The sequence below is a fragment of the Microtus pennsylvanicus genome, chromosome 5 (assembly GCF_037038515.1).
Source record: "Microtus pennsylvanicus isolate mMicPen1 chromosome 5, mMicPen1.hap1, whole genome shotgun sequence".
In the NCBI taxonomy this organism is placed as follows: domain Eukaryota; kingdom Metazoa; phylum Chordata; class Mammalia; order Rodentia; family Cricetidae; genus Microtus; species Microtus pennsylvanicus.
In genome coordinates this window covers 13,677,322-13,695,590 of record NC_134583.1, presented here as the reverse complement: position 1 = coordinate 13,695,590, position 18,269 = coordinate 13,677,322, and positions in this window count along the sequence as shown.

Genomic DNA, 18,269 nt, shown 5'->3' with positions numbered 1-18,269 from the left:
TATCTTTCATTCAGCAACTGTTCAATGGATTAGTTCAAAGGGAAGACTTTCAGTAGAAAAGACTGTGTCATTTCATTTAAGTCAGCTTGACCCTTATTTGGTATCAATGTTAAGACCTCAATAATTATTCATTGAATTGAGTTGAAAAGAAGAAATAGCTTGCCCGTTTGAAGATGTCATTGGAGAACAGTTGAAACAAGTCACAACAATATTCTTTTTCTTAACTAGAGTCACGATGTGATCAGAGTGTCTTCCCATTGAACTACATCTATTTGATTCAATTCTGAAATTTCCTTCATGCCATTATCAGTACATGTTCAGAGCTCTTTCCAAGATTGCTGTTCTTCACTCTGAGGCCACAGGAAGAACTCATTTTTTTTTTGGTCTTGAGTTTACATTAATTTTCTTGTTCAATTTCCTTTTAATCATGTCAGCATACTCTAGGTGTTTCAAAGTCTTGGGAGTGCACACACACACACACACACACACACACACACACACACACACACACAAAACAGAGATGTTTTATCTTATGGAAAATCTCAACATCACAAAATATATGTACATATGCAATATCCCCAGTTGCCATCTTTTCTTTCAGCTTCATTACCTTCAAGTATTTCTCATCAATTATTAAACCACTGTAAGCTTTGCTATAACAAACTACCTGGCAACCTTTGCACTCAGACTCACTTGGGAAGTTGTACTCTACACAGCAGGAACTTTTTCTCCTTTCTGAAATGCTTTTTAATCAACACCATATTTTTCTTAGTAATTAACTCACTGCAAATTTTGTCTGGAAACATGATAAGAAATAAAGTCATCCTGTATCTATGATATCAGCCATCATAGTTTACACTGCTGCAGTTTCTGAGAATTATTCCATCAGTATATATTGCACTAACACATCAGTAGAATTTTTTCTATATTATGCTAATAGAATAACTTTTAGTTCTAACTTTAAAACCTGGTTATGAAAAGAAAATGATTCAGTACTTTTATTAATCAAAGATAGCCAATTTAATAGCCTGTGATCCCCTATTGGCCATAATCATTAATCCACAAATGCCCATCCAAGCAGGGTAGTACATGTTTTGCTTCATTATTGCTTCCAGGCTGTCTTATAATTGTCTTCATAATGGAACCAAATTTTGAATATCAATTGTTTACTGCCTTGATTTCTTGGTACTATTTACCTTTTCTTTATCCAGACCAGAAATTTTTATTTTATTTTTTGCTCTTCTCTTATTTTGATTAAGACTAAGACTCTGAGTCAATTCTTTATGAAGTTCTATGCTATAGGCCTAACCATTGCTGTCAAAAAAAAAGTATTTCATTAAGCTGAGTTACAAGAAAGTCACTACAGCTCTCATGTTCTGTGTTATTGTTGTTTACCTTGCTATTATAAATCAGTATCTTCCTTTTGTCTTTTAGACATGAGCATCCTATCTTCCATCACATTCCATATATTTTAAAGTTTGGTTCTTCCCTCATGTCTTTAGCCACTATCGAAAATATTTTACCGTTTTACTTTTGTCTTCGTTTAAAAACATATTTTGGTATTTATTTTGTTTTTTTGTTTTGTTTTTTGCTTTTTGTCCCTGTGGGGTAAATATTGTCTCTTGAATTGTATATCTGAAGCATTGTGGGAACTGACTCAATAAGCAAAATAATCTTCAGAACACAAAGTGATAGGGAGCACAGAATATATTACAGAATCCATCTGTGGGTTTGGCTTCAACTCTTTCATCGCTGACCTGACTGATAGTTGACTGATGCTTGTGTTTAAGGGAACTATGAGCCTTTATGTACAGTACAATGCTTCACTGTCTCCAGGTGTGCCCAGGTGTTCTCATCAGCTATGAAGATGCTCTTTTTAATAACTCAGAAATGTTAACAGTAAAGTGAAGATACACAGTGCAACTGTGACCAGCAATCACAGGGGCACTCATTTGAAGATGGAGATGCTTGCCACCTCTGATTCAAAACTTACATCTTCTGAGAGAGGATAAGCTCTTCATTGGGAATCCCTTTCACTTAATTATGCTTCACACAGAGTCTCTAAGGGAAGTTAGAGATCTCAGAGGAGTTTAACTTCTTTGAGAAAGTGGACTTAGAAGGCTGTTGGAAAAAAGAAATTATTAAAGTCCCCAATTTCTTTTAGCTAAGAATGTGACCCTAATGCTTTGCAGACACAAAGTAGATCTGATCTGCTTTCTTTCTGTGGTTAGTCATGGCCTTGCTTTTGGCTGGTGATATTTAACTCAATGTTATACACTAGTTCCAAGACATAGCTTTCAGGCCCTGCATCTTATCTTAGCCCCTTGCAGTCTTTATATATTTCATTTCCCCAAATCTTTACACAGGATTATAGTCACAAAAGTATTTACACATATGTTTACAACTTTAAAATAAGCAACTATTTCTGTATAATAGTTTTACATCTTAAAAATTTTTAAAGCTATAAGCCATGCAGACTGGTACCCACCGGCAATCTCAATGCTCAGAGAACCAGAAGAGGGTGATTATTAGGACCAGGAAGGTACAGAGTGAGTTCTAGTCTAGTAGAATCTACACTGGGAGATGCTGAGAATTTGATAGGAAAGTAGAAACTAAGAGTTCTATTTGGAAATTTTCTTATGAAATTATGCCACTGAAAATATTTTTCTTGGAGGTTTTTATGTGGTTCACCAAGAGTATATAAGCACAGATTCTTATACTATTAATGAATGGTCTTACATAAAAACTGACAAAAGCCCCTCGGTGACTTGAAATATTCCATTTGAAAGAACTTCTTCAGTGACTGTGATACTAATGAAGAACCCCAAAGGAAATTTTTATTGTAACAAAAATTATTACATAAATTTATAGAGAAGTTTAAATTAAATTCTATAACATGATGTGTTGTGAAACTTTTCATTATTATTATGTGATTTTTATATCATTTATATTATTAAATATAAACAAATTGCTGATTCACTTAGAAAACTCAGGATAAAAGTAACAATGTCTATTTAAAATATTTAATAAAAGCTATAATTTTGAGATGTTTACCATGAAAAAATACGAATGCATCATTAGAATATTGATATTAAACAAGATGAAGGAGCATAAACATTATGGGAAAAGTAAAAAGGAAATTATTAAAATATCTTGTATTTTCCTAGTGTGATAGACAGCTGGACATTCATCTGGGAAATATAGTTCCCGCAGAACATAGTTCTAAGAGATAATGCCGGCATTTTTATTAATACAATGAATAATGAAAAGCTTTAATGGCAATAAGAATGAACAACATTATAATCGCATAATATTTTGCTCATATTTCTTGTAATATAATTTCTAAGTGCGCATAATTATTTCTTTTCAATATGCTGAATGATTTCAAATTGACCTCTTTTAGGTGAGTCTTATATAATAGTTGTTTCTCTTTCATATTACAGCTGTTCCTCTTTTACATATTCCATAGAGTACTCTGATTTAACTTTATGTCATAACTGGACAAAGCTAGGCATGGCCTTTTCTGGTTATAATAAATTTATGGAATTAGAGGAAGTCATACTGTGACACACACAATCAAATACTTTCTATAGTGTGGAAGAGAGCAACTCTAATATGAGGCATCAGGTAGGTAGCATCCTTTTATTTTGTATTAGTCTACATACTAATGTGAAGATATTAACTTCCAAAACAAAGAGACAGAAAAAATGTTCTTATTTTCCTTAGTGATGCGAAAGACATTTGCTTTTGCATTCTAAAGGATCTTCTACAAGGGTGAAAAATGCATCTTTTAATCAAAGAAATCAAAGGTAAAACTGTCACAGCAAGCCTGCACCTATACCAAGCTACTGGATGCACCATTTCTGCCCCTTTTGTTTTCGTTACTCTGGCATAATAATTGTTTTCAGATATTGAATATCGTAAGCTAACATAATTTTTATTTATGTTGCAACTCTTTCAAGAATTACATTCAGGAGAATTATTCTTACTGGTGAAATGTATTTTAAGATTCTGAACTCCTGGCTACTCAAGAAAAAAAAAATTGGTAAAATAAATATAAAATGCTAGTTTTCAGATGTTGCCACATGTCTTTAAGTCTAAAAAGCTCAAACATAACCTGATAATCAAGGGAGTCAAAGTGGGAAATTGTCTTTTGTATGGCCGCACAGCCAGCTGATGCTAGCTCTAAGTTATAAAGATGGAAACATATTATTGATAAATGTGTTGAAGTATATCCATCAAACAACCCAAAAAACTCATAGGCTTTCAGATAAGAAAGTAGAAAATCTTGTTGTCATCCCCAAATTTCATTTGCTGGAGGCTGGCTACTATGCTGGCAAACAAACAAAAGAATCATCACTTCCTATCTATAGGAACATTCGTATAAAACACGTCGTTCCAGCTTATTTCAATAGTTTTCATTGGTAATATGAAGGATGAAGTAAGCTGATGCCAAAAGACTTTCACTCCTTTGAATTACCTTTTTCACCTTGGAAAACCCCACAAAATGAACCTCTTAAGCTTTTGAAAATGACCTTTTTTTCCTCCCTTCTGCAATGATTTATCTTTTCCCTCGAAAATCCGTTTTACAAAAGGGAGTATGATTAAAGGAAACCGAGGAGCACAAATACTTACTGAAGACCCTGCTTATCTGGAACTCACTTGACAATGTGTGTTTCTGGGCTTGGGAATGCTGCAGGTTCAAGGGACAATTCTGCCTTTCAGGCACTTCAATTTACTTCATGCCTGAGCACTGTCATTGTACGCAGACAAGATGAAACGCATCGTTGTGTAAAGAAATTGAAATGGAATCCTACTTGACCCAGCAGGATAAGGCATTATGTTTGACTCAGTAGTGATTCCTGGGATAATATCTAATTCCAGGAGGAAAATTTCTTGATATGGCCACCTGCTGTGTGCAGCTTTGTCTAAGGATCACAAGTTGTTCTGGGTGACTAGGCTCAGGACATGCCTGGAAGAATGCAGCTCAGCTCCTGCTGGCATTTAGATCTCTTCATTTTCTAGATGCTTTCTATTCAACAGGAGCAAGTGAATGGAGCAGGGGGCTGGGAGAATATGAAGCACTTCGCACTCCAGCAGCAACTGAGAGTCAAGGCCCGCTTGACCCGGGGTTCGTATTTATTTAATTTGTTATAGAGCCATCATTATTTCTTCACAGGGCTCTTTTTAATTTTTACACTCCTCGGGCAAGTCCCCTTGCATGTCTTTCTGTGTTCAGCGTTTGTGAAGTATTTACTTTGAAAAGGCTGCACACCAATAGATTAAATAAAATAGGAACACTCCATGTCTCACAAGAGAGAATCATGCAGACAGCTTTATTACTTCTATCAGAGAACAAAGATTTTTTCCCAGCATGCAGAAGGTTATTAGGCCAGAAGCAAATAAACGGGATGTGTGATGTCAAAGTTTCAAATGTGAACAAGAAAAGCTGTCTAATTGATTTTGCTGCAATTACGGCTTTTGAATGCAATGCTTCAGTCGCTACTTCTCAATTATTCTTGCCTGAGAAATTAAATTATATATATAATATATACATACATTGTTCAAAATATAAACAACCTCTTATTCTGCCATGCTTCTCACTTCAAGTCCGGAATGTACAGTTTTAAACTATGGTAATTCAGAAGAAACATTCACAGGTACCATGCTGGTTATCAGCAAATGACAGCACTTTCCCATTGACCTCCTTCACCCTCCCTTCTTTCTCAAAGCAACTGATACGAAACATATTCATTAGCCAAACGCTACCATTCTTTACCTTGGGCACTTAAAATTGTCTTTAGTAAATAACAGAAAGCTTTTTTCCTTAAGTCTTGTTAATGAAATTTAGACTTTGATGTTAATATTTTTCCAAATTTGCTCTCAGTACTGACTTTAATTTTGAAAGATGGCTCATTATGGAAGCTGCTGTTTCCACTGCTTCATCCCTTTATTTTTGTAAGGTAGCTATCTGAACAAAAATTTAAAAAAACTGTCTTGCTTTTCAAAGAAAGGACTCAAGATTTTATGACCCAGTTCAAACTGTAGTGAAAATTAATACTTTCAAAAATTCATGCATAGTAACGTTTATTAAATGTCTGCATTTATGTATGCAGAACACACAAGTTCTTAAGTGCATTCACAGATGGCAAACAGCACAATACAAATACCATGAGTATATCTGATTATATCAAAATCTCTATATATGGAAATATATTTGTATATTAGTGAGATGATTATATTATTATGACATTTGTTTAATTGTAAATAAGGTATAGTATTTTGGATTTTAAAACAGTATAAATCCAAACACACTTGTCCTGTATGCAGGATATGTTTTAGCACACTCTCATTAAATATTCCTGGATTTGACTCAAATGGGTCATGCAGGGAGATATTTTTATAATTGGAATCAGGAATTGGAATTACTGAACTTGTTTTAAACCCTGCTTGAAGCAAAGAAATATGTACCACAAGCAATAAGTAACATTTAATCAAATATTTTAAGAAAAAATTTAAAAAAAATTAAAAGAATTTGCACTATGTTAAAAGGCAGAGTAGCAAAACTGTATATTTCTATTTTTAGTAGAAAATATATGTGTGTGAAATTAGGAGAGTGTATTTATTTGTGAAATATAAAATACAATTTTGAAATCTTTCAATTTTTTTCTCTTTTTATTGGTATTTTTTGCAGGTGACTTGATTTAAAAGTTCTTTTGCAAGGGGGTAAAAAATCAGGACTCTTGAAAGAGAATAAGAAAGTGCAGTCAACCCAGTGATCAAGTTCAAGACATCCAACCCCAAGAAGTATATTAACTAGGATATCTGCACAGAGGGCAAACATGGTTCAAACAATTGAAGTCTGACTAATGACTATACAGTTTTGCCTTCTGAGAAAGATCAGTGATCTATGTTAGGTGGAGAATGACTATGTATACACACTTGTATGTATATAGATAGAAGTGCATGTATAAGCCATACACACATTTCCCTAACCATTGATATGATAATCACTTAAGAATAGTGACACTCCTTTGTAAACAGAACAATTAATGAACAGGTGATCCTTTCTGCATGCCATTATCTAATGAAAAGAGCCCAAAAACTTAGAACACTGACTTCAGAATTAGACAAATAAAATAATAGTTGATTTAAAATCTTTGTATTAAAATGGACTTCTAAGGGAGTGATAAATGTCTGAAAAAATGCTAAGTCTGGCTGAAGTAGCTTCCACTGGGAAAGTTAGAGATTTGATTATCAAATTAAGTCAGTAGTATATTTTAAATGATCAAATAAAGTAATTTTTTTAATTGAAAAAAGGAAAAAAAAACAAGTTTCTGCCTCCTCCCAACCTCCCATATCCCTCCCCCTCCTCCCACCCTTCTCCCCCTCCTCCCACCCTTCTCCCCCTCCCCCTATTCCTCTCACCCTCCCTCTCCAGTCCAAAGAGCAGTCAAGCTTGTAAATTTTTGAGGAGACAACAAGCTGATTTTTATAATGCTAAAACAAATTTACATTTCTAATAAAAAAGAAACAAGTATAACAATATAAAATGTATTCAAAAGGAAAGAGAATAAAACTACAGTTGTGCCCAAAGGAAGCTAATGTCCATCTAACCTGAGAAAAGAGGTACAATAAACTAAGGGATTAAAGATATTAGTTTTCTTGATCCAGACAGCTCAAGAGAACAGAGAAGTATAATCTCAAGAATATTAGACTATTTAGCTTTAATATCCTTAAAGTATCACAGAGCATCCTGTAACAGAAAGAGGAAAATGACTTATATTATTTTTAAATATTGAAGAAAAGATGAATAGCTAAATTATTGCATAAGTAAAATAGAGGTTAACAAATTATCAAATTTAGAACAAAGGAAGTTTGATATAACTAACAATGTGCTAGAAAGTAATAACATTTATATGCCCAAAAAATATATTACAAAAATCAATTTTGAAAGCATTGAATTGTAAGATGTATGGTACAAAACAGAATAGAGAACGATAATGCAACAATATTGTTTCTGATTTTCAAAAAGGATAGATTAATTAAAGTGTCAACAAGCTGGTAAATGGAATTAGTAGAAGCATATTCATATTAAAATAGGCACATTTAAACAGTATGGCTATGAGTGTCAGGACATACATTCTGAAAACTTCTAGAACTTTCTTTATAATAGAACACATGCTACACATCAATAAACGTTTGAATGCATTTAATCAGATTGTAATCATATAAAAGACATCATGTAGCAAAATAGAACTAAATAATACACAGCAATGAAGGGAAGTGGCAAATTAGCAGCTTTGTGGTGATAAAATAGCAATTTTTAAAGCATCCATGGTTCATAATTAAACAGCAAGAAAGGGTAGAAAGTAAAATGTATAAGATATACAATATACATGTTCTATAAAGGATATAAGAATGCATCTGTATCAATCTGAATCAATATATAATATAGAAGTTGAATGATTCACAAGATCAAGAATAGAAAAAACATCTGAAACATCCCAGAATGAAATCCTTTGACCTAATGACTTCACTAGTCACATATGTCAAACATAAGCAGACCTGCACATTGCTCCTCCCATGCATGTCCATACAAGTTATCAACATTCAACTATTCTCTGGTTATTAACATATCAACATCAAAACAGAAAAAGACATCATAAGTTAATAATAAATACTGAAAATAAAAAGAACACAACAAAAGAAAACAGAGGATATTAAACTATGAAATAAAATCAAGTTGATATCAAATAATCTTACTCATAAATACTTTTTAAATAAAAGATCGGTCCTTCTGTATCAGAAGGGCTTGGACTCTTAATGAATACTATATAGCCAGATCTGACTTCAAGTAGAAATCATGAAAATTCCAACACATGTAGATGAACAATTTTTGCCACATATATGTATAAGGCTTGCTATGGATGATAGGTCTCTCTAAATAAATAATTGTAACAAAAGAAAAACACATTTATGATATTGATTAAAAAAGAAGTCTCTTGATAATTTTCCTTTTGTATCCACAATCAGGTATAGTTACAATCATTTCAAATTTCATTAACTTACGTGGTGAGTTATCTTTTCTTTGTTAATATAATATTCAGTGTCAACTTTAGTCTTGTTAATAGGACTTTAGAATTATTGCTACTGATATTTACCAAATTTTCAACTTCAATAATTCAGTAGTGTCTAACAATGATTCCTTGTGGTACTTAAAAATTTAAGTCATTGTTCTACTAAGGGAAAATAGCATTAAAATGACTAGTAGTGTCATTCTACTATTCTAATATATCAGTGTCTCAGTCAACTATTATCAGAGAAGCTTCTTCTTGCAGCAGACAGGAACTAACATAGAGACCCACACCTGGACAGTTTGCAATGAAAGAGAGATTTTGGAACTCTCCAAAATAATTCTAAGTGGAAAGTGCTCATCAAATATCTTCCTTCAAGGCTTATGGAATTATAAAGAAGCAGAGGTAAAAAGATTGTAAGATCCAGAAGGGGTTGATGTGGGTTGTCCTTCTATATATGTGTTGCTTTTATTGGTTGATAAATAAAGCTATTTTGGCTAATTGCTCAGCAGAATAAAATCAAGCAGGAAATCTGAACCAGAGAGAGAAAGAAAGAGAGAGAGAGAGAGAGAGAAGGCAGAGTGAAAGAGATGTCATATAGCTGCCAAAGGAGGAAGGTGCCAGAATATTACTAGTAAGACACGGACTCGTAGCAATACATAGGTTAATAGAAATGGGTTAATTTATAATGTAATAGCTAGGCAAGAATATACCTGAGCCATTAGCCTAACAGTGTTGTAATTAATATAGTTTTTGTGTGATTATTTGGGTTTGAGCTGTCAGAAAATGAAAGTGCAGCAATACAACATAGCAGATGTACATTGGAACTCACAGAGACTATGAGAGTATATACAGGGACTGAAAAGGTTCAAGCAAGGGAGAGGGAGACTCAGCAATAAGAGAAAGAAACAGACAGGAGCTCTCAATCTCACATGAGAATCTATCCCCAATTAACACCTGCTTACAAAAGAAAAGTTAGTTTTCTCTAATGTTCTCTCACTACGTATATAAACCACCGCATCAGTAGCATAGACACTGGAATCAATAATTAATAATGGGAACTTCATGAAACTGTGAAGCTTTTGTAAGGCAAGAAACAGCATCAATAGGACAAAATTGTACCTTCTGTAAGAATGGGAAAAGATCTTCACCAACCCCACCTCTGACAGAGGACTTATCTCCATAATATATAAAGAACATAAGAAACTAGATATGAGAATACAGAATAATCCAATTTAAAAATGAGGTACAGATTTAAAAAGAAAAATCTCAACAGAAGAATCTCAAATGACTGAGAAATGCTTAAAGAATTGTTCAACATATTTAGCAATCAGGGAAATGCAAATGATTCTGAGATAACATCTTCCACATGTTAAAATGACTACATGACTAAAAACAAAAACACTAATGACTGCCTATGTTGGAGAGGATGCAGATTGAGAGAAACACTACTCCATTGCTGGTAGAAGTGAAAACTTGTATAGCCATTTTGGAAATCATTAAGGCAGTTTCTCAGAAAATTTGAGAATCAATCTGTCTCAAGAGACAGCTACAGATACCAATCTTGGACATACACCCAAAGGATCCTCAATCATACCACAAGGACACTTGCTCATCTATGTTTTCAGCAACATTATTCATAATAACCAGAACCTCTAAACAATACAGATGCCCCTTAAAGGAAAAATGGATAAAGAAAATGTAATACATTTACACAATAGAGTTATAATCAGAGGTTAAAAAAATTGAAATGAAATTTGCAGGCAAATTGATGAAATCAGAAAAAGTCATACTCTGTGAGGTAATACAGTCCCCGAAAGACAAATATGGTATGTACTCACTCATAAGTGGATATGAACTGTAAAGTAAAGAATAGCCAGGCTACAATCCACTGCTCCAGAGAAGCTAGGTAACAAGGAGGGTCCAAAGATTGATTTCCCTGTGACAGAGAAACATGAGATATCCTGGGTATGTTGGGGGCCGGAAGTAGAGGATGGGAACATGGGGGAATATGTTGGGCTGGTGGAGGGCAGGACAGAGGGGAATAGTAATGGGGGTCATTTTGGGTTTAGGGAGAAAACTGGCAGCAGGGAAATTTCCAGGAATCCACAATGATTACCCCAGCTAAGACTCCTAGCAATAGTGGAGTGGGTACCTGAACTTGCATTCTTATATAGTCAGATTGGTAACTACCCTAATTGTCATCAGAGAGCCTTCATCCATTTTACCTGATAGAGTTTCATAGCCAAGTGCTAGACTGACTTCTGGAGACCCACTGAAGAGAGAGACAGAGGAAGACTTATTCAAGCCAAGGGAATCAAGGTCATGACAGGGGATTCCACAGAAACAGATGACGTGAGCTCCTGGGTGCTTATGGAATCAGGACTGACAACCAAGGAGCCTGCATGGGACAGAGCTAGGCATTCTACATGTGTGTAATAGTTGTGTAGTTTGATCTGATTATGAGTCTCCTATCATTGGGTCAGGACCTGAGACTGGCATTTGAGCTGGGAACCTATTCATTATGATGGGATGCCTCTCCCAGCCTAGATGCAGGGGGAGGTTATGTGGAATTTCCCTCCGTATACTGTGATTAGTATTAATGTATGTATTAGTGTATAACGTGATTAGTATTAATGAATAAAGAAACTGCTTTGGACCTACAGCAGGGCATAATTTAGCTAGGTGGGGAAAAAACTAAGCTAAATGGAGAAGAAGGGGCAGAGTCAGAGAGAAGACATGGAGCAGCCAGAGACAGACACTGGGAACTTTACCCAGTAAGCTACAACCACATGATAATATACATGTTAATAGAAATAGGTTAAATTAATATAAGAGTTAGTCAATAAGAAGCTAAAACTAATGGGCCTAACAGTGATTTAATTAATATAGTTGTCTGCAAGCTATAAATAGTCTCAGCTATTCTAGCACTAAGTCTGCCTGTCGCCATGCTCCCTGTCATGATGATAATGGACTGAACTTGTGACACTGTAAGCTAGCTACCCCAATTAATTTTTTTCTTTAAAAGAGTTTCCATGATCATAGTGTCTCTTAACAAAAACAAAAACCCAAAATAAGACACCTGGTTTTCCTTCTCACATAGTTATCAATTGAGAAAATTTCTTGTTTGGTATTGGGAATTTATGGCTGCTTTCCCTTGCTCATGCTGAGATTTTGTTTGGTTTGACATATATATATATATATATATATATATATATATATATATATATATATATATATATATATATTTGTATGCTGTAAAAATCTGTGTGTGATTTCATGTATTTTTAAGTTCTGTTTTGTCTGGGTGACTTAGTCTCCTTGAAGTCATCTATCACCTCTGGCTCTTATATTTGTGCCTTTTTTTCTGCACTGATCCCTGAGTTTGAAGTTGGTAATGTGTTAAATCTTATTGGTATTTTTGTAGTTTGTGTTAACTTTTATTTATTTATTTATTGGTTTGTTAGTGTGTTTCAGGGTTCTTTAAAAAAATAGAAAAAACAAGTTGGGTTGTTAGGAAGGTGGGTAGGATCAGGGAGAAATAACATGATCCAAATGTATGAAGAATAATGAAAAATCATTTTTAAATGAAATTTCAAGGAATTAAACATACACAATAAATATAACAGATTTTTATGAATGTGTATTTTTCTACATTAGAGAAAAATGGTAAAATCATTGGCAGATTTTTTAAAACAAAAAAAATGATGCCAAAATGCAGTCAGCATTCTAAGAATAACACGAAGATGGAAACTAAGAGTAAATCTGTAGGTCTTTGTACGTGCTGACAAACAATTCCTACTTTCTTATTTGAAGATAACAAAACTTACTCTTAGACAACTTCATGCACTAATTGGAGTGAAGGAAACAAGCAAACGAATGCCCTACACTAGAAAAATGAGTACCGAAGCCTTCCCTCCACTCTCCTTCCCACTGAGTACTGAAATGGAAAAGTTGAGTCCTTAGAATCAACAGGTAATCTGTTCTCTTTCTCAAAACTCTAGAAGGGAAGGACTAAAAAGAAAGTGACTGCAGTCAGCTAAGTCTGACAAAACATTGTGCTCTCATCTGCTATCACTGATGTTTCTTCTCGTTCTCCGAAAAGAATCTTGGATGCCAACTATCAGAGCAGTACTCTGAGAAATTACTGAACCCATTGAACATTTTACTATTTTTTTGTTACTCCAAGTTACTGTTTGTGTTTATCATTTTATTTCAATGAGGAAGTCTTATATCTAATCTCTTTGAGTATATTTACTTTCAGCTAGTGAAATTTCACAGATTATATTTGAAGAATATCAAATTCTGTTCAGGTGGATTACTACATCTTCCAATGTGTCATGTAATGAAATAAAAATCCAAAGAGCTGCAGAGAAGTAAAAGTGTGCTTTCCCCACCCTGGTACCTAACATTAGTGAGACCACCTGTCTCAGATAATAGCTATATTTGCCTTTGGTGGTAGGCACTCAGGGGACTTTCTACTCTGAGCCAGGGCATCTCTGCTGAAGTGTATGTGTATGACAGTGTGTTTACATTTGTGTAACTGGATGCGTATGTGAATGCGTGTGAGAGTGTGCATGCATGGCTGCATGAAGTGTGTGTGTTTGTGTGTGTGAAAGAGACTGTAAGCATAAGTGTATGATATAACTGTACTGTTAGAAGAACCATGCATGCCATGAATTCTAACATTAAATTTTTGCATGTCTCCTATATTTGTTTTGATATTTAAAGTTGAAATCATAATATGAACCGTGTCTTACCTTTTGTCAGTTGAGCTCTGAGATGTAATTCAGTTCTCACCTTGTGGTGATTTGAAGAGTATGTCCTCATGTATTTGAACAGTTTGTCCCCTTTTGATGGTGCTACTTGTAGAGGTATAGGAAGTGTGGTCATACTGGAGAAAGTGTCACTGTGGAATGGGATTAGTGAGTGTAGAGGCTCACCCCACCTCCAGTTCTCTCTCTATTTTGTTTTTGCCTTAGGTTTCAGGCCTAACAACCTGATGCTTTATGCTTCATCTCTAACATACATCCTGATATATCTTTATGCTGCTAACAAAGCTGATTGATAAACAACAGGATACTCAATTAAAAAATAGGATACTGACGAATATACTCATTCTTTTATGGAATAACTGCTACAGTGAAGGTATCATAGGGACTGATTGTATAGAAAAATGTAAGACAGAAATGACCCGTGTTTCATGACAGGGTAATGTTTACAAACAAGCAAAATAAATAAGGCAATATGCATTATATCACAAAAAAGAAAAAAATCCTTTTTTAAATGGAGCACCCTCTCTGCTATCAGGAAAATGTGATTACAAAACATGCAAAACACAAAGCGAAGGGAGTGAAGAGGTTTTTATGCATTTAAGCTGGTTCTACACTAGCTGGTTCCGTTTTCTGAGCCTGGACTCCACCATGTGAGAAGCACCTGCCTATAAGTTACTCTAAGTGTTCCCTTTAGCTTCACATTATGTCAAATGGGGATGGGTTTCCCTTTGTGTGGCCTCAAGATGCTTCAAGAAGAATAGATCAAGGACAGAGGGTGTGGCTCAGTGGCTACTCTTCCAGAGCACCCAGGTTCCCAGCCCTACGTATCAGCTCACAAGTGTCTGTAACTCCAGTTCCAAGGGATCCAAAACCCTCACACAGGCATGCATTCAGGAAAACGCACCAGTGCACACAAAATAATAATAGGGCAGGGATCCAGACATTGGGTAAAAACTCACTGAAGTCATGTGAGACCAAATTTTCTGTTGATTTTTACAGAGATCCACAGTCATCCAAAAGCTTTTAGAAACAGGTAAAACAATCAGTAGGTGGGGCATTTTCACAAATCAATAACTGGATATTGGTTGCTGTTTAAAATATGTTTCTTATTGAGTAGAATTACATCACCTATCACTTGCCCCTTCTTGTCTTCCTTTTAGCCCAACCCATAGCTCCCCCAACCCTCTGTTGACAGCCTTGATTTTAATTATTGTTGTGACATACACATATATAAACATATATAAACACAAACAGTTAAATGCATTTCTGGTGTGTGTGTGTGTGTGTGTGTGTGTGTGTGTGTGTGTGTGTGTGTGTGTGTGCGTGAGAGAGAGAGAGAGAGAGAGAGAGTTTCGGGGATGTCTACTCTATATTGGAAAACTTATAAAGGAGTCCATCACTAGGAATTTCTGGGGAGACTGTGGAGATATAGAAACCCATGGTGGTACAGTAGTTCTGGTAGTAAGTTGGGAGAATCTTCAATAACAAAAAATAAATCACCATTTGGTCTGGCTATGACATTCGTTTGCATATACCAAAGGCCTTTCTTTTGTTTTTTTTTTTTTTATTGGTAAAAGGAGAATAAAAAAAAAATTCCACCTCCTCTGAGCCTCCCATTTCCCTCCCCCTCCTCCCACTCTTCTCCCCCTCCTCCCACCCTTCTCCCCCTCCCCCCACTCCTCTCCCCCTCCCTCTCCAGTCCAAAGAGCAGTCAGGGTTCCCTGCCCAGTGGTAAGTCCTAGGTCCTCCCCCCTCCGTCCATATCAAGGAAGGTGAACATCCAAACTGGCTAGGCTCCCACAAAGCCAGCACATTAAGTAGGATCAAAACCCCGTGCCATTGTCCTTGGCGTCTCATCAGCCCTCATTGTTCGCCATGTTCAGAGAGTCCAGTTTTATCCCATGCTTTTTCAGTCACAGTCCAGCTGGCCTTGGTGAGCTCCCAGTAGATCAGCTCCACTGTCTCAGTGGGTGGGTGCACCCCTCGTGGTCCTGACTTCTTTGCTCATGTTCTCCCTCCTTCTGCTCCTCATTGGGACCTTGGGATCTCAGTCCATTGCTCCAGTGTGGGTCTCTGTCTCTATCTCCATCCATCACCAGATGAAGGTTCTATGATGATATGCAAGATATTCGTCAGTATTGCTCTAGGATAGGGTCATTTCAGGTTCCCTATCCTCAGCTGCCCAAGGAACTAACTGGGGACCTCAGCTTGGGCACCTGGGAGCCCCTCTAGGGTTAAGTCTCTTGCCCACCCTAAAGTGGCTCCCTTAACTAAGAATTGTGGTTCCAAGCTCCCCTATCCAACCTTCCTTTATCCCAATCCTCCTGTTCCCATGTCAATGCTATACTCTTTCTCTTCTTTATCATCAGCTCTTGCTTCTCTCTTATACTCTTTCTCTTCTTTATCATCAGCTCTTGCTTCTCTCTCATTGTGTCCTTAACTATAGTCTAAACCCAACATTTCTTCCATTTTTGGGCACACATACACACATCAGAAATTAGGTTCTTCATATGTGAGAGAATGTATGATTTTTATCTTCCTAAATTTCAGTTACCTTTAAGAATATGAAGCCTTACGTATGTTTCCATATGCCTAAAAACATTATACTATCCTTTTTCTTTACAACTCAGTAAAATGTCACCCTGTACATTTGCTACAGTTTTATAATCTATTCTGTTGACAGTCATCTGGGCTGGTTCCCTTTTATATCTATTGTGAATAAGTAAATACTGGAGCAATAAACATAAGTATGCAAATATCTCTGTTGGACAGAGTCCTTTGAATGTATGTACAAGAGTGGTGTAGCTGGGTCATATGACAGATCAACTTTTAATACTTTGAGAAAACGCTGAACTGATTCTTAAAAAGGCTGAACTAGTTCATAGTCAGAAGTCAGAAAGTATTTACATCCTCACCAGTGTCTGCTATCATTTGCTTTCCTTAACATTAGGCATTCTGACTGGAATAATTTTAATGACATTTTTGTTATGGCTAATTCTGTTGGACATACTTAATATATTTGTTGGGATTTATGTTTTATTTGGGAACTATGCATTTATTAGCCCAGTAAAGAATTGATAATTTGCTGTTTGGGTGTAAAATCTTTTCAGTTTTTTATATATTTGAAATATCAACCTCTTGTCTAACATATGTCTGGTGACAATATCTCCCAATCTCTAGGGTGTTTGCTGTGCTGACAGTTTCTTTTGCTATGCAAAACTTTACATTTTACATAATTTTATTTTGGGAGCATAATTTCCTGTGCCATTGGAGTCTTGTTCTATCATTACTTAGACACTAAATTGTAAACAGATTCCAAAATTTACTTAGTTTTGGATATTTTATGATAATCAGAAGATAGATATTATAAAGATATCAAATTAGCTAAACCCTAAGCCTAATCTCTTCTACAAAAAACATTTTACTGATTATTGAGGCTTGACATATGCATTGTTTTTAAAATAGAAATAGAGGCCAAAATGTGTTGGTAGAAACTATATTATTATGGCTTCTTTAGACATTTCTTACATCTAGGCATTTGGGTGACAGTCCCTCATACTGACAATGAAATCTTGTTTTAACTTCAGCAGAGAGGCTGTTCCCTAATCCACTGCTATTCTAGGCATCAACTACAACTCCACATTTACCAGGCTTCTTCTCTAGATTTGACTTGGCCACTCGGACCATTGCCAGGCAGTAGTTCTGCTCCTGAAGGCATGGGTTCTGTTGTTGCTGCTATAGCTAGCTTTAACTAAAACTCTTTAATTCTATTTATGAAATAGATTTGAAATTTAAAGGCTGGGGTGAAAACCTGTGAGCTCAGAGAGGCTAAGAAACAAGTATCTAACCCTCTCTTTTTACTGGCATCCACAGAAGACCCAAACCAGAAAAAACATGTGCCACTCCAAACCTCACCCTATTACTTCCTCTGTCTCTCTGTCTCCTCCAGATGCCCTCTGATGTTCTATGAATACTTTCTGTCAACTCCTTGCTAACATAGCCTCCTTACCCAAGGTTCATTGTATTTAATTTATGCAAATGCAAACTTGGAGTTCACAGTGTGATCGGATATCCCCCACCAGTGAAATATTATATTTATAAACTGCTCATTTACATTAAGATGTAGCATTCACAAGTCTTGATCTCTGCTTAAGTTATTTGTTTCCCCATCATTTACCCAAGGCATTATTTAAGTTTATCTTGTTCCTGCTATACTATACTTACTTATTCTGCCCTAGGCACGAAGATATCTAAAAAATGTTCCCACATTAAAGTAAGATTATTGTTAGAGACGTAAGTGGAGAGGAAAATTATGCAGAAAATTATCAGTTCATTTAAAAAGACTACAACTTTAACAAAAGACAGTGAATTCCAGGGATACCACAATATGTAATAAAGAAGTGATAAGTATGAAGGT